Source organism: Euphorbia lathyris, chromosome 6 (assembly GCF_963576675.1).
Source record: "Euphorbia lathyris chromosome 6, ddEupLath1.1, whole genome shotgun sequence".
NCBI classification, from domain to species: domain Eukaryota; kingdom Viridiplantae; phylum Streptophyta; class Magnoliopsida; order Malpighiales; family Euphorbiaceae; genus Euphorbia; species Euphorbia lathyris.
In genome coordinates this window covers 14,468,422-14,483,911 of record NC_088915.1, presented here as the reverse complement: position 1 = coordinate 14,483,911, position 15,490 = coordinate 14,468,422, and the positions used below count along the sequence as shown (strand labels likewise).

The window sequence follows — 15,490 nt, the reverse complement described above, 5'->3', positions numbered from 1 at the left end:
TGTTTATGTTAGTTAAATACAATTTTCATGTTTTTTTTACGTTTTTCTCGTTTTTATGTTTTTTTTCAATTTCTTTTTCTTTTTTTTGTTTTTCTCATTTTTGTTTTTTCCGTTTTTTTCATTTTCGTATTTTTCCTTGTTTTCGTGTTTTTCATATTATTTTTTTCATTTTTATGTTTTTTTTTTGCATTTCTACGTTTTTTGCATTTTTTCCCATTTTACCGTTTTCGTGTTTTTCATATTTTTTTCGTTTTTATGTTTTTTTTTTTCGCTTTTTCCCGTTTTTGCATTTTTTTGTCGTTTTCGGTTTTTTTTTACTTTTTCGCATTTTTCTCGTTTTACTATTTTACCGTTTTCGTGTTTTTTATATTTTTTTCATTTTTATGTTTTTCACCTTTTTCCGTTTTTTGCATTTTTTTCTCATTTTCGTTTTTTTTACTTTTTCACATTTTTCTCGTTTTACTATTTTACCGTTTTCATGTTTTTCATAATTTTTTCCGTTTTTTGCATTTTTTCATGTTTTGCCGTTTTCGTGTTTTTCATATTTTTTCGTTTTTATGTTTTTTTCGCTTTTTCCCATTTTTTTGCATTTTTTCTCGTTTTCGGTTTTTTCACTTTTTCGTATTTTTTCTTGTTTTACCGTTTTCGTGTTTTTCTTATTTTTTCTCGGTTTTATGTTTTTTACTATTTTTCGTTTTTTGCATTTTTTTCTCGTGTTCGGTTTTTATGTTTTCATGTTTTTTCTGTATTTTGCAATTAGTAATAAAAATACAAGGGTTAATCGTAATGGGAATTCATGTCTATTTTGTTTCTAATGCCCATTAATTAAATTAGTGAATTACATAAATTAGTGAAGAAAAATTGAATGATGTAATGATGATTCCATTACGACAAAAATGATATGACTAACCAAACATGGTAATGAGCTTCCATTATAATGGTCATTCCATTTCGACGTCCATTACAGCGTACCAACCGGGGCCAAGAGTTTTACACAAATAATTAATTAATTATGGTAGATTTTTTTTATCTTATTAATTATGCTAGATAAAATTTTAACAATTTTGTTTTGTTTTATTAAAAAATCATTATTAATTTGAAAAGGAAATTATATATACCAACTATTTAAAAAAGAAATGGGTCAAATTCACTATTGAAATTATTGGGGAAGTTCAATTTTATCTTTTATTATACAAAATAGTCCAATTTATATCTCTATGTTATAAAATTTATATTTCTTGTGCTGCTTTTGTTTCTAATCTTTTTTTGATAGAAAATGGGACGAGACAGAACTTGGGTGGGGTGAGCACCCATGGCCCAAGAACTGACAAACCCGAAATATATAAATATATAAAAAATTGAGTGTTTGAACAAGAAAAGAAGAAGGGGGAAGGAGAAAAATATAGGAAAGTCAAGAAAAACGCAGGTGAGAAATACTACAAATGTCATCATTGATAAACTTGTGGCAAAAAGCAGGAGCTGAAGGCCACCAATTGATCACTGAGGAAGAGACTCCAAACTTAGCCAGCGCATCAGCAACTCTATTTCCTTCCCTAAAGATGTGAGAAAAAATAATGTTCATCCTAGAGCAAATGCTGAGACAATGCAACCACTCCTGACGAATACTCTAAGGAACATCCATGGAACGATGTCTAAGCATATTAACAACGTACAAAGAGTCAAATGCTTTTGTTTCTAATCTTCAATAAGATTATTCATCTTCCATTCAAAAAAAAAAAAGCAAAAAAGCATAATATAAAAAAAAAAAAAAGGAAAATGCCAGTTTAAATAGGCTTGGCTGTAAAAACTTGTTCAATATTTATGAGTTTTACCTAAATAATTAATTAATAAAAAAATTCAAAATAATTAATTAATTTTTTTGGAAAAAGTAAATTAATTAGTTAGTTGTTAATTTCCATCTCAACTCAATCTAAACTATTTTGACACTTTTTTTTACGACAAGGGTAAACATGACCTTTTACTCCAAAATAAAAATTAGAACACTGCATCAAACTGTCCTGATAATAAAAGATTTTACTATTTACTTATCGCATCACAGCATTTGTGAGTGAGTTAGATGAATAATTTAATCTCGAAGCAGTCAAGATGATTTCTTATAAAAGGGTTCTGTGTTTTGAGAGCCAGAATTTAGTTAAAGCAATTAGAAGGATTTGCTCCTCTTTCGATTCTATCAACTTTTGACATGTTTTCAGGGAGCAGAATCAGGTGGCAGATCGGCTTGCTGCTGAGGGCCATGAGAGGGCTTTTGGCGTCTCTATTTTCTCTTCTCCTCCTGATTTCCTGTTATCTTTGCTTTCTGAAGATATTGTGTTTACTTTCTTTTCCCTACCAAAAAAAAAAGATGAATAATTTAATGTCATGTTATACCTCAATAAAAAAATACTAACATTGTGTAATTAATTAATTTAATATTTTTAGTTAATTATTTATTTAAAAATCTAAACTCTGAAATATGAACTCTAAACTCTAAAACCTAATTTATAAAAACCAAATTCTAAAAAAATGACACGATATTAAATATTGGTATGATGCACGGATGACGTGGTGCACTAAGTTGCATAGTATAATTTCCCCATGATATACATTTTTTTTATTTCAGTACAGTATGACATGTTTAAGGGTCTGGGTATCCATCTAGTCCGTCTAGACCCAGATTCAATATGCCGAGTTTGGACAAGGAAAATGACTTTAGGATCGCCTAACATGTGCCCGATGAAGCCCGCCTATATCTAGGGCGGGGTTGGTTTTGTAAAAATAGTACGGGCTAACCAAGTCCAGTCCAACCTATCCTATAATATTAATTATTGAATTTTATATATTTTTAAGTATAAATTAAATTTTATTTATTAAAACTATATATATTGTTTAGATGAGATAATGTGCAAAAATACTCATAATGTTTATGACCAAAAGCACTTTTACCCCTAAGGTTGGCAACCAAGAACAATTTTGCCCCTAACCTCTAAAATGGTGCAATTTTAACCCCAAAATTGGCAGCCAAGAATAATTTTACCTTAGGCTAATTTGAGAAATAATCCGTCAAATTATCTTCTCGGTCATGAATATTGTCATCAACATTACACATGAACGTCATTTTATCACTCATTAGTAACAGATAACAAACACATGACTAGTTGCGAAAAAAAATTAAAAATATATTTTATTTTGTAAGAGTTGGACAAAAAATATTCAAATATTTTCATCAAATTTAAAAATATTAATCTCCAATTCTATTATTAAATGACAAAAAATATGAAATCTTTTTTTTAGAAACAATGGATATACAATTGGTGCAAATAAGGAACAAAATATGTGTTTTATAATAATGTTTGAAATTAACGTATTTTACCAACGTCAAGGGTAAATTTGGTCTTGTTTGCAAAAATTAAAAATAAAATTGCATCATTTTAGATGTTAAAGGTAAAATTGTTCCAAACTGTAAATATTAGAAATATTTTTGCACGGTATCTTTTTTAGAGAAACTCATTTGAATTGGTTTGTGATTTGATTTTTAAGCTCGAGTACATCCCGTCTAAAATAACAGTGCTGGACTATGTCTGGGCGAAGCGTGCTGAATCCTATTAAAACACAGTTTAATCCGACTGATTAACAAATCTAATAATAGTTGCCTACATCCCGTTTAAGGATTCTTTCTACCCAAGATTACTAATTAGTTACTTGCGTAAAACTTAATAAGTATTGACACTGCAATTATATAATATAATACTAAATTAATCCTCTAAGATTAATAGGCTAAATTAAACGTAATATAAATAAAGATTTCCAAATCCTAATAGAATAGAAGTCCTTTCAAAAAAAAAAAAAAAATCCTAATAGAAGTCGACATGAGAAACCTAATTCTAGTGTAGTGTTTTCAGCAATGTTAATTTTATTTAAAACCACAAATTTACAGCAATAGAAATCCAACTTCTTTAAGGAATCTTTAACCCCAAGTTTTTACAGTTAAACAGCAACTTCTCTCGTTTTTGGTAACCTAATAGAATTCCAAATACTAATAGGATACAGAATACAAAACATTCTTTTTTCCCAAGTTTCAAAACACTATATATACTACTCCGATCCTATTCCCTTCTTAATAAACTCTTCTCTATAAACCAACTATTTTTCCTGCTCAATCAACTTTTTTCTATCCTATTCAATGGAATCTGCTTCTACCCAAGTTCAAGTTCCTTCCGATATGTTGTTCGAGATTTTATCTCGTTCATCATTCAACACTCTAGCAACTTGCAGACTCCTTTCTAAAGACTGCAACCGTCTTACTTACGATTCTTCCTTCTTAAATCTCCATTCTCAAAGAACCAACACTTTATCAGGTTTGTTCTTACAAACCCTGAGATTTAATCAAACTTCTGCTTCTTTTTTCTCTGATGGAAATCAAAATCATAACATCTCTCTCGATTTTCTACCCTCTCCTTCTGTAACGATTAAAGCTTCGTCTGTACAAGGGATTTTGGTTTGTATTGAGGATAAGAGGATTCCTAAATACTATGTCTGCAAGCCTCTCACTAAAGAATGGCAACGTATTCCAAACCCGAAGACTAAATATTTCACTGAGTCCATAGCCATTAAGGTTTTAAAATCAAAGCCTTTACACTACAAGATAGTGAGGTTATCCCAACCAAAGCATCGTTACTTCGGAAAATACAACTGTCTTAGATGTGAGATTTTTGATTCGATGGTTGGTAAATGGAGGCAGATTGAGCAAGTAAAATTGCCATGTGACGAGCTCTTTTTTAGTTGGATTCCAGCTATTTCTGTGTGTGGAAAATTTCACTGGCTGACATCTGCAAAGAAGGTTTTGGCATTTGACATTGATGATGAAAAGTACGATATGTTTTCACTTCCTTTAACTAACTATTATAAACATGTTCAGCTGACAGAATATGAGGGGAAGCTTAGTGTAATAGGCAAAGAAGGTAATTTTATGGAGGGGTGGGTAATGGAGATTTATAAGAAAAAAGAATGGAGGAAAATGATGAGAGTTAGTGTCAAAGAAGGACAGAAGGAGACTTGTTATCCGGTTGGTTTTTGTAATGCTAATGTTGCTTTTTTGGTTCCGGAATATTATAGATACTTGTGGTTCAAGTTTAAGAATGGAAACGGTGTTCAAAAAGTGAGATTGGATATCCTCTCTATGCAAGAAGGAGTTTTTCGGTTTCGATCCGATTTCGAGCTTTGTGGTTTGAAGAATGAGTTTTGCAATAAGAAGTCAAGGAGGAAAGTGAGAAGAGATCGGCATTACCCTTATTATACTGTTAGTTCTACATTAGTTATTCTGCTTGTGTTGTTTTTCTTTACTCTAGTTTATTTTGTTTTAGACTTCTAGATTTTATTTTCTATGTGCTTCTATATTTTTGGACATGTTTGCAGATTTTATAGGTTCCTAAATGTTAATATAGATTATTTTTTAACAAGTGATAATGTCTTTAAGATATGGAATGAGATGAGTGAGAGTGGCGTAGGTCCTGATCGTAGCTCCTATACATGGTCTCTTGTTAAATGGAAAGTTGGATGCAGCGTATGAATATTATGTAGATATGAAAAGAAAAGGATTTATGCCTGAACCAATCAGGCAAGCTAAACAAAGCTGACTCTAAGAAAATTAATCACCTGAAAAGTTTGAACTTCCATTAATCACGAGAATTATACATACCTTGGCAGAACTGCATAACAAGAGGCTGGAAATTGAATGTTTCCACATGTGCTAACCTGAAATTCAAACCGAGTTTCGGTAGAACCACAAGAGCCACAAATCAAACAGAAAATCATATGTATTTAATACATATGCAATACCAATAAATTTCATTCCACAAAGAAACTCTTTCAATTTTATAAACTTTCATTGAAATATAAATATTAACAATGATTGGTGATTGAAATCAAAGAATTAACATCTATTCTAAACTTAGGAACACTGTCAAATCTAGCTAATAAGCTGAGCGTTATTGGTATGGTAACATAGGACACCCTCTTTTAGTTAAAAATTAGACTATTAGTAAGATCAATTGTACATTTTTCCTCCCGCTCCCGGCAAAACGGATCTTGTCAATTTTACCGAACAATAGAATAGATGTTACTTCTTTGTCCAATATATGCACAAATAATTATAGATATGCGTCAAATCTCATCAAATCAAAGTTTAGGATAACTCAAAATTCTCCCAAGTAAAGGAACCAAAAAAACTGTTTTGACATTAATCCACAAATAAGAAGTAGGTTCATTAACATGATGAAGTCTCTGATAATCTGAATTAAAGATATGGACATTATGTTCTTCTCATAATCTTAAAGTTAAACTTTTACCCAACCAATGTGAAGTTACAAATTCCACGTCCTTAAGTCAATAAACCATGAGAAACAAACAGGTGATCTAAATGACTGAACAAGGTCGTAATTGATAGGGAGTAGAAAAGAGGGAAAATGGAAATTGAGCATTCCTTCTCATCCTATGAAACACAAAAGAGATTTGGTTGAATTATACTAAAAGAAAGGAATGTTGCATCTACAAAGCTAAGTTCAATAACCAGGAAAAGAGCATTCGATGTTCTGCTAATCAGTAATCTACAAAGCATATATCAGGTAGCAGATACTGAATTCCTAACTTGCCTCCTCACTGAATGCTTGGTTTAATAACATCAATTCAATCACAATCATTCTACTTTCATTTTGTTTCAATTTGATCCCCATCGCTTCTGTAATTTTAAGTTTCACTTAGAGAACATGCTATGTTTGTCAAAATCTTTATGAAGATTTGGGAATATGGTTTCAATTCAGTTTAGATAAACTAAGCCTTAGCTGCAAAATCAAGTTACTGATTGTAGTTTACAAACTTTACAGTTACAAGTCATAATAACATATGGTGACATATCAAGGGGCAAAACATTGATCAATAGCATATAATCAAATGAAGAAACAAGTATGCAACAGCTAGTTTCTTTTATTCACAAAATCAGAAAGAAAAACCAAAAAACATGTTAGGAATTCAAGAAAAAAACATGTTGAATTCATCTGAAGAAAACCTTTCAAAGTCCTTCAAATTGCAGTCCTTTCTATCTTCACCACTAATTTTAGAACTCCAAACATGGCTAAAAACAACATTACCCGCATTTGTGTTGCGACTTCGTCTCTTCATGACTTTACATTTCCCGGTTATGGTGCCGAAATTCATTCACTCTCCTAAATTGATTTAGGAGTAGTAGTTATGATACACAATTCAAACTGAATCAAAAAGAACAAACAAATAAAAGAAGAAGATAACTTACACGAGTGCGATCGAGAGTAGCAACGAGCCATTGGCGGAATTGTAGAAAAAATCAAGGAAAATGCAGTGATGTAACAGGCATAGATTGAGCTCTAATCAGGCTTATGCATCTCCCTGTCTTCACCTCCCAACGAGCAATGATGAGCTGATGACCCGACAGCAAACACACCTATCTCTTTGAGGAAAACCTCACAAAGTCCTTCAAATTGCAGTCGTTTCAATTTTAGAACTCCAAACATGGCTAAAAACAACATTACCCGCATTTGTGTTGCGACTTCGCCTCTTTATGACTCTACATTTCCTGTTTACGGTGCCGAAATTCAATATGACATATATTCACTCTTGGAAATTGAAATTGATTTAGGAGTAGTAGTTATGATCCACAGTTCAAACTGAATCAAAAAGAACAAACAAATAAAAGAAGAAGATAACTTACACGAGTGCGATCTAGAGTAGTAACGAGCCATTGGCGGAATTATAGAAAAAATCAAGGAAAATGCAGTGATGTAACCGGCATAGAGTGAGCTCTAATCACGCTTACCCATCTCCCTGTCTTCACCTCCCAAATAATTCTCTATCCAACGAGCAATGATGAGCTGAGAGCTGGAGCAGCTTAGCAGAATAATCCAAAAATCCCAAGCCACAGCCGGGAAAACCAGAGGGAAAACATGGTGAAGATGAAGATGGATTTGGTAAAGCAAAAAGTACACTAGATCATTCCCGCCTTTACATTTGGCTGTGTGAAAAAATATATATATTTAAATGTATTCTATATTTTCTGTAAATAATTATACATGTGTTAGGAATATTTTTGTAATCTGTTTATTAAGTAATCTGTTTATTTATTAAAATAAGGCTTAATACATCGTTGCTCTTCTTAATTTGTTCAAAAAGTTTGATTGATCCCTAAACTTTCAAAATGTCGCAATAGCTCTCTCAACTTGCTTAAAATGTTCAGTTAGTTTCCTAAACTTGTGCAAAATATAATCAATTAATCACTCGGTTGCAAAAAAAAAAAGTAAATTAAATGCGGAAGATATATTGCTCGCGTCTTAAAAAAAGTAAAACGACCAAGATCGGCGAATACGATTTTAATATCAGCGAAGACAAGTTTTATAGTTGAACAAGTAATAACTTCCTTTTTTATCTATTTTTTTAGGCTTAATACACAAATAACCCCTGAACTTGTCCAAATGTTGCAACTGCCCCCTCCAACTTTCAATTGTAACAACTTACCCCTCGAACTTGTCTAATTGTAACAATTTACCCCTTAAACTTGTCCAATTGTAAAATATAACCTCAAATTGCTGCCGTGGACTGCAGTTGAAGAAACACGTAAAATGTAAAATCTGCAACGCTCGTGGAGTGTGATAATCAGATCTTTGGCGTGATACAAATCCGGTGAAACGCTTTTACTGTTGCTTCAAGTACGGGGTAAAAAAATTCTCAATTTGGGGTTATGTTTTACAATTGAACAAGTTTAAGGGGTAAGTTGTTACAATTGAAAGTTGAGGGGGGCAGTTGCAACATTTGGACAAGTTCAGGGGGTTATTTGTGTATTAGGCCTTTTTTTTTAATTATGTAATAACATTTTAAGATGCGTAGAATACATCTTCCACATTTAATTTACTTTTTTGCAACTGAGTGATCAATTGATTACATTTTATGGAAGTTTAGAGAGCTAACTGGACATTTTATGCGAATTGAGGGGACTATTGTGACACTTTGAAAGTTCAAGTGGCTAGTCAAGCTTTTTGGACAAGTTCAGAGTGCAAATGATATATTAAGCCTTAAAATAATTTGAGACTAAATATCGTACAAAATGATACATGTGGCATCATCACAACCCTCAATAGTATTACACCACGTGCGATAAAACAATCGATCTTTTAGAAGCTTCTATTCCCCTACAAGGTAATGTTCGGAACAACATAGAGTCCTATGGGCAAATGACTTCTCCTATGACAACAGGAAATCTTAAGTCCAAAAAAGACTTCTAGCAAATGAATGATTCGGTCTGAAGCCTATATATAGACAGGTATAGCCACATCCTAACTACTATTATCTTACAACTAGTCCATATTTTTCAACACTTCCTAAGCACTTGACTGATTTAGGCATCGGAGCGGATTCGTCGGACGTAGGCCCCTCTCTGGTCTTGGTTCTATTTTACAGGTCAATGCAAGAACGATTCAGTAAGTCGGTTCGGATAATTAGTCGAGGTTCAGATACATGGTTATCACAGATTTTTTTATTAAGTATTGTTTTTTTACTAACATAATTTGAGGTTTTGGTATTTTTATAATTTACCAATTACTCGGTTCGAGACTCATAAATCACCCTTTAGGTGGATCCTCTCCCAATTGAAGTTTTCTATATATATTAGGGTTCGGGATTTCTAGCTTAAGCGACTTCATGCTACCTTAAATGATTGAGTTAATTTTTCATTAAATATTATTTTAAGTAGGGAAAATTATAAAAATGGGTCAAATGGGAGGCTCATTTACATATTTAACCCATTTACTCAACCTACTACATATCTAGACTGTTTTTATGTAACTTTTCCATAATACCACTAACCTTCCCACTTCCCCTTACGCGAACGTTCTCTCCCCTCTTCTCCTTGGGTGCGCGAAACGGCTGTTGGCTCCTCAATTAATGATTCCAAGACTTTTGATCTTCCTATCTTCCTTTAAATTGCACGAAATCTGCACCATTTCTCCAAATCACAATGTATTTCTCTTTTTCCTCTCTTCGTCTCTTGATTCTGCAACTTTCTAATCCTATAAAACGAAGCTTTGGTTTTTCATCTTCATGTTCCTGCTTGTTACTTGGTTTCTTTCTTCTTGTTACCATCAAAGAAATGGTTATTCTACGTTATTTCCATCGTTTTCCCCAGTTTATCATATTGTTATTATCGCTTTTAAGGGTGAAAGGCGCGAAAAATGTAAGTATCTGTTGTTTTTTTTGCGTTTTTCCATGAATACACTTCGCGTAGTCGATGATGTCGCGAAGATCTGCAAAGAGAAAGAGCCTGAAACGTGACGATCTACTTCGCGAATCGATTAGTTCGCGAAGTCTGCGAGTAGAAAAGTTCATGATTTCACTCGCAAACTTCGTGAAAGCATCGATATGCGACATAGATCATCACGTTTCAGACCTCGCATACCTCGCGAAAACATCGATTAGCGAAGTAAAATCATCTCTTTCCCTGCACATTTACATTCGCATGCTTCACTAATCCTCATTTCGCTAAGCCAAAATCGTATTTTTCCCTGCCTAACACGATTAATTTTTCCTGAAGGTGGTTGATTACATAACATCCCTTTCTGGAAGTCGGTGTATTGGGTTGTAGGAGAGATGACTTTCCTTCATGTATAGGGAGAAATTTCCCTCAAGATTGGCACATTCACTTTGAAATGACTGGTTTGGAGAGATTGTGCCAATCTTGGTGTGCACATGGGACACGTCCATCCCAAAAGGTCTGGACTTCATGTAGATAGAGAAATTTCCGTTCAGATGAGTCAGGTTCACTTTGAAGTGATTTGTTACGAGTTTATTGTGGCAATCTTGTTGTAAATTTTGATAATGTTATGATTTTAATGTTAGAATCTGTTGTTGTTTGGCATTTTTTGTTATATACCACTTCGCGAATTAGCTTCAAAACACATCCAGACTTCGCATATGCTAATTAAAATCATCAACTAAACCAAACATTAGCTTTGCAAGCTTCTCATATGCTAATTAAATTCATAAAGTAAACCCAAATATTAGCTTTGCAGACTTCGCATAAGATCGAATCTGCGAAGTCAGACGGGAGGGAGACAGACGCGCGTAAATATTGAGGGTATTATGGGAAAGTCACACAAAAACAGTCTACATATGTAGTAGGTTGAGTAAATGGATTAAATATGTAAGTGGACCTCTCGTTTGATCTAGTTTTGTAATTTACCCTTTTAAGTATAAAATTAGGTAAAAATTTTCTTTTTTTATTAAAAGCAATAAATGATATACTGCTTTAGCTAATTTATGAAGTTCAAAAAAGCAATGATAAATTGCAATTGTTGTAATAGTTGCATTTCTTAGTCATAAAAAAAATTTAAACAACACTATTATAAAATTCGTTGCATTTCATAAACAATAATAGTAAAAATTATCTAAAATTAGCTAAAGCAATATTTTTCAAGCTTTGATTTCTCGTTAGTTCAAACATTTAGAGAATAAGAGAGTTTGAGCATTTCACAATAACGATAAATGAGGAAAACTAAACGTTTTCTTTAAAGATGGAAACTAACACGTTCACAATAAAAGCAATTGAAAAAAAAAGCAAAAAGCAAAGGAAAACTACAGAATAAAAGGCTACCCTGAATTTAGCAAGGTTCTCTTCTTTCGGTTTAAATGTAGTAAGAAGGAACGTTGTTGTTATGCTTTATAAGTCGACTTCTGTTGAATATGAAAGGGTTTTGATGACTCATCATGAGTCTATATACCATTTCACCCATAGTGGACAAACGTTAATTTTTATATCAACGGATGTAAGAGCCTTGATTAATGACAATTAAGTATGAGGATAGATGAAAAGGACAAAGCAATAAATTTTCTTTCATATCAATTGTTGGATTAAATAAAGAAGAAAGAAGTGCAGACTCACAGAAGCAACTGTACACTCAAGATCAGGAGATTACAGCTTCCTCCCTTTTGTTATTTTCTGTTTTGGTTTGTTAGGAGAAGAACATTCTAGAGGGAAAGTTAGTTACACTTTCTTTATAAATACTTACCTCTTGTAATCATTGTTTCCCAGCTTCAATAAACAAGATATTTTCATATTCAGTTTGTTTAAGATGGTATCAGAGCTTTTGGTTGAGAAAATTTCTTGTTGAAACTCCATTTTTTTTCTCCTTCTTAATTTTCTTCCGATCATTTCTGTAAGTGTGAGTGATTTCTGATTCTGAGGAAGATGAGAGATCAAAGGAGTTTTGTTGAGGTTCTATAGACAAAGGAGGCACGGCAGCCTAGTTCCGGCAGCAGAGAGGGCGACGGCGGTGGATCCCTCAGTTCTAGAAATTCTGGATCCTCAGGCCAGAACGCATCTGGTAATGCTGATAATCCTGGATTAATTCTTGTTCATAATCCACTTAATGGCAAAAATTACATAACCTGGAAAAGATCTATGATCATTGCTTTGAATGCTAAAAGGAAATTCAATTTTGTTATAAAAGAAAGTGCTCCTGATGATATGGAATCCGTTGAATATGAGAAGTGGAAAGAAACTGATGCATTAGTATTTTCATGGCTGATAAATTCATTAACTAAAGATCTAGCTGAGAATCTTATGTTTGCTTCTGCTGCTAAGCATCTGTGTGAAGAAATTGAACTAAGATATGGAGCTAGTAATGGACCGATTATATTCTATCTCGGGAGGGAGATTAGTCTTCTCAAACAAGGAAATCACTATGACAAAAACCCCTTCAAACGACGGTTAAAGTCCATCGTCCCGCGAGATATAAATCTGTCACGAGGCTCGCTGTCGTCTGTTGCCTCTTTAGACGACGGTTAGATTCTGTCATATGACGGTGCGACATATGATATTATCCTATCTGCGTACTGTCATATTAATCTTTGTTATGATGCAGTTTATTTATTATTACCATCACCTTTAATGTCATCACGTGACATACTAATAATTAAAACCGTCAAGTTTACGTGTGGGAAATTGGCATATTCAATTTGCGATGACAGCTCGTATAATAATTTATGACGTCATAGCTTGTTTTAGATGGCATAGGTATTAATCAATCATGTCAAATGATTTATTTTCAGATGACAGATTCGTTTATTTCAATGTCTTTTTATTGTTCTTTATATGACATTTTTAAAATTAAAATGTCACTTTTTGCCTTCTTCTTTCATATGGATTTCTGGTTTTTACCTGAATAATTAACACACTCAAATATGAACATAAAATTCTGTATAACAATGGTTTTAATTTTATTGGATACAAATACTCATAATCTGTTTACAATTAACATACATTCCTGAATTAAAACTAAAAAAAATAACCAATACATATATATCCAAATTCTGAAACAAAATCGATCAATTCATGTATCCATATCTCGGAGTCATTATTAGGCTTATAATCCCAAAGTCTTGATATCTGCAAAACCCAATGCATGTCATTAATACATAGCATCATTACACATAACCCTAACCGCACTAATTAAGACATTTCCCCTTTCATGACCTTTCACTTAGCCACCACTATCATATCACTATATATAACAAGCATATCACAATCGTTCATTGTCCATTCAACCCAGAAAACTTACATTATACAATGGATCACCTTGCGCTTGTTCAACAGCATATAATTGCTGAGATGGAGAAACTGTACATTGAGAGCCCAGGGTGGCTTCTGGCCATCGATGGTATGTCAATCCATATGTTGTTCTTCAACTTTTTCTGGTTTCTTCTATTTACTTGTAATGATTATTCTTATCTTGGATGATAACAGGTCCTCTGGATGATAACTTCTTCAAATGGTCGGTCAGAATAAAAGGCCCACAATACACCCCATATGAAAGGGGTGTATTTGAAATCAGAATCAGCTACCCTCCAGATTTCCCAAACAGACCTCCAACAGTAATATTTGTTGGGGTTTAGTGTCCTATAGACAATTTTTCTAGGATACAAACTTAATGTAAATGAAGTGTTCTTTATATCATTTGTTTTAATGAGATATATGTTTTATAACTATATAAAGGCAATCCCTTTTAAGCACTAAATAAAGTCTAATAAAAGAAAATCCGTAAGTTTGTTTTAAAGTGATTATAAAGTGTTCATACAAGCATGAAGTGAGACAAAACTTTATAGTAAACTAATAAACTTAAAACCACCCCAAGTCAAGTAATATGTTTAGGATTGACATATCACTGCTGAGACTTGCATGTAACAATGTCTTCTATCCGACAGAAAGCTGATCTCACAAGCTTCGTATATATAGATATCTGGACAGTTACATGGATCCGATGAAAAGTAGTTCATTAGGATTGGGGACCCGACTTGAGATAACATGATGGGTAGATTCATCCTTGTCACCTGTTCATCTCATTGGTATTAATAGGTATAAATAATCCTCAGACTCAAAGGAATGTTAATTGGTATTCTGGATTACGGAATGTGACACTTTGATCCTGTTGTAACACGATCCTTAACAGAGATGACTCTGGGGTGTGAACAGCAGAGGTTGGGTATCACAGGAAGTGATTGCGGGATCGTTATATATTGGATTGAGCATTTATCACTCCCGATAAATGGGAGATATGTCCATGGATCGCTTGTGGAAGTCTTGACTCTAAATCCTTGCAAGGTGATAGCTTAAGATTGAAATACAGATTTTTCTTAACCTATCTAATTGGAGTTGACTCGGCTAAGAACAAGTAAAATGAACGTCTCGCTATATGTGACTTGACATTACCCATAGTCATAAGATTCAGTTCAAGGACGTAGTTGATAAAGGATCGAATTATACCGTAACTAATACTGAAAGGTCAACGACAGAATCAACCTGTCTTTTTATAGCTCTAGGGGAATGATTACGGACTTGATAATCACATACTTTGTACATCATTCCGTTATGCAAAGATTAAAATATAATTCTTTGAAAATTAATTTTAATAAGTTGCATACGGCTAGAAGCAATAAGAACCTAACGGGTCACACATAAGACTTGGAACCCAAAAGAGAGACGGATGTTAATTAATTGACGGAAGCCCAACTGAGCCCAATAAGGCCCAGTAATAGAGGGGGCGATTTATGTATGTAAATACATAAATAATTAGTTTGATTTTATTAATCCTAATTAGATTAGGATTATGAATTAAATTAATTAAAGGATAAATAAGTTAGGAGTTTTAATTAGATTATATTACTCCTATTATTATCCAATAAGGTTATTGATTATTATCTTTTATATTTAGATATATTAATAGATAATATTTAATAATTCTATTCCGAATTGAATTTTTATTCAAGAAACCTAATTCTATCTAACTAGGGTTTAGATACAAGAGATTATAAATACCCCCTACTAAGGATTTTCGAAATGCACTATTGAATTCCAAGAGAGAGAATTCGACCCCCTTAACCAAGGACGAGATTTCACCGCTTCCTTCCGTTCAATTGATTT

General features: G+C 33.0%; 1 long non-coding RNA gene across 1 annotated transcript; it reads right to left on the bottom strand.

The window, feature by feature from the left end:
- Window positions 1–2,019: 2,019 nt before the first annotated feature.
- Window positions 2,020–7,217, bottom strand: LOC136232436 (uncharacterized). The gene is made up of 3 exons (XR_010690496.1): window positions 7,143–7,217; window positions 5,696–5,751; window positions 2,020–2,346 (listed from the first exon to the last, which is right to left on the bottom strand). It is a non-coding gene; the product is annotated as an uncharacterized lncRNA (long non-coding RNA).
- Between the last annotated feature and the right edge of the window lie 8,273 nt (window positions 7,218–15,490).